The sequence below is a fragment of the Rhinopithecus bieti genome, unplaced genomic scaffold (genome assembly GCF_001698545.2).
Source record: "Rhinopithecus bieti isolate Rb0 unplaced genomic scaffold, ASM169854v2 scaffold_521, whole genome shotgun sequence".
In the NCBI taxonomy this organism is placed as follows: Eukaryota; Metazoa; Chordata; class Mammalia; order Primates; family Cercopithecidae; genus Rhinopithecus; species Rhinopithecus bieti.
Genome location: NW_016803047.1, coordinates 80,443 through 82,994, shown reverse-complemented (window position 1 = coordinate 82,994; position 2,552 = coordinate 80,443). Strand labels below are relative to the sequence as shown.

Here is a 2,552-nt window from a genome sequence, read left to right as displayed (position 1 = left end):
AAAGAAGATTGGATTGAAAAACAACTCCCAAATCAGAGGAGTATCTTCTGTCAAGGCTGTGTAGTCAGTCTTGACTGCGTTGTTAGCATCCTGCAAATCGTGAAGTGACAAACACTCTTGTTTCTGAACTTTCCGTTTTAGCCATTTCTTCTTGTGTCATTCCAGAAAACAGGCAACACATGGATGTGAAGTGGGAGACTTTCTTCACGTCATATCAGCTCAGAGGTGTCCTTTGTGCCAGTCTCTGAGCATGGGGTGACACTTCCAAACAGGTTATTACTCCCATGAGTTATCGGGTTGCTAATCACCCCATTTACAGAGTGATCCCATTACATTACCCTGCAGTGTTCGTTTAAGGGCGCTTAGACCAAAGCCCATATTTAAGAGTGCTCCCTTGTCTGTTTCATCTTGGGGTTTAAATTGAATTCTCTAATGTTGGTAGAGCAACCTGAATCATTTCGGAATTCAGCTAAAAATAGCAGAGGGATCATAAATGCAGACCCCTTTCTCGATGTGAGTACTATCATGGGTGGGGAAAATGCATAGTATTTGCTGGGATAGGCCACTTAAATTCCCTTTTGGTTTCCATTAAAGTCCTGCATGCGTTGTACTCAGTCACAACTGCAGGCTTAGATGTCAGAACACTCATTTTCATAAATAGACCTGGAAAACATAATCACATTCAACCCTTGCTGTTTTGAACTCTGGAGTAACTTTAGAGAACACACTATTTTAACTAACACTTACTTATAAAAGTTAAGGTCAAAATTCCAGACAGTTTGTTATTCAATTATAGAAGGAAATCAGGGATTTCTTTTACAAGGTTTTCTGCTACTGCTCCTGTCTCTTTTGAGTATGTGTGTGTATGTGGGAGTCAAGGTTAGCCTTGTTAGGTAGGCTATTTTTATTTAAATGTGTTGAAGTCTGCAATAAAACGTTATGCAGACATTCCCCAAGTTGCAGGTGTGATGGTTTCAAGGTTACTTCATGGAGCTGGAGCACTGGCTGTGCAGGCCCTGAGGGCCTGTGGTCCCAATGGGGTGGCTGTGATGTGCTCCATGGCATCTGGAGGTGGCGTTCCTACTGATGATGAGCTGACGACTGGATTGGAGATGCAGGTCATGATGGTTGCAGGGAAGGGACTGGACCTATATAGTGTATTACCCCCAAAGGCAGTTTCAGGCACCAAGGAAGACCCTAATTTAGTTTCCTCCATCACCAACAAGAGTATAGTGGGCTGCATCTGTGAAGAGGACAACAGTGCTGTCATCTGGTTTTGGCTGCACAAAGCCAAGACCCAACAGCAATGCCCTAGCTGTGGAACCCATTATAAGCTGCTGCCCCACCAGGTGGCCCACTGAGCCCATGCACTAAGTTACTCAAAATGTGCTGTAAAGTTTCTTCTTTCCAACTAAGACTAGCTCTTGTATTGGCTGATACACCAGATCAGGCTGTATACCTGATCTGTGAATGTTTCTTGTATATGTGGTGCCAGTTACAACATAACAACTCCTCCCCTACCTTCCCCACTGGCAAGCTAGTCTGCTCTGCTCTCCTTTCCTTCTTGCCATTCATTAGTTCCAGAGAGCAATCTTGGGGTTCTTGGACACTAATGCCAGCTAAAGTCTGACTTAGGCACATTTCTGACCTACTTACCTCTTCTCCATGACTTTCCTTCTTTCTTTTGAGGCAGTTATTCATGTAGAATAGTTTTCATTGCCTTATCTTTCCTTTCTTTTCGAATTTTTATTCAATTTTTTGAGAAAAGCAAGTTTTTTTCCTTTTTATTTTCTCCCCATTTCTGCATTTTCCAAGCTAGGAGACAGGTGAAAATAGGCAATAGTCCATCTTTGGTGGGAGCTGACCTGGGCCGGTGTGCTTGCCTCAGGAAGCCGTCTAATAGCCTTTAGTTACCTTGCTCCTCCTTACCACTAGGAGTCCTGAGTGACCCTGTTCATAGATGCTAAAGATCAGAGCAATGCTGCTGATGCACTGGAACTGAGAAAAGCAAAACTACCCACTTGGGAGGGAAGAGTGAGGGGCGTCGGTCACATTAGCTGTAAATAGCATGTCTTGAAATTTCTGTAAAGGCCTCTTCAGAATTCCAGAATTTCTACCTTGGTCTTCATCTTCTTCAAATTAAATATACATTTTATTTTACACTATTATTCAAGATATATGGAAAAAGTAAAACAGGTTCTTAATTGACTTTTATTATTTTCTACTTTCTTTAATTGTCATTAGTGTGGTAGTTTACTGCTTTTTATTGCAATTATATAGCATTTCAGTTATATTAGTGATTAAATAAGCCTTTGTGGTATAGCCTATAAAATGATCTCTATGGGGAAAGTAAACACTAGTCTTTAACACCTAACTTATGAAAGAAATTTTTAGAAGGCCACTGGATTGTAAATAGGAGACCCACTCCATAGCATGGTATGTGTAATGCAGATAATCTTTATTAAGTCCACCCTCCATTCTGTCAAGACCCAAGAGCTCATTTAATGTCAAACGAAAAAGGCATTTCTTTTATTTTTTTATTTTATTTTTTT

At 41.0% G+C, this 2,552-nt stretch overlaps 1 pseudogene; it reads left to right on the top strand.

Moving 5' to 3' along the window:
- Positions 1 to 968: 968 nt before the first annotated feature.
- LOC108539205 (cytochrome c oxidase subunit 5B, mitochondrial pseudogene) lies at positions 969 to 1,361 on the top strand (annotated as a pseudogene).
- Positions 1,362 to 2,552: the final 1,191 nt, after the last annotated feature.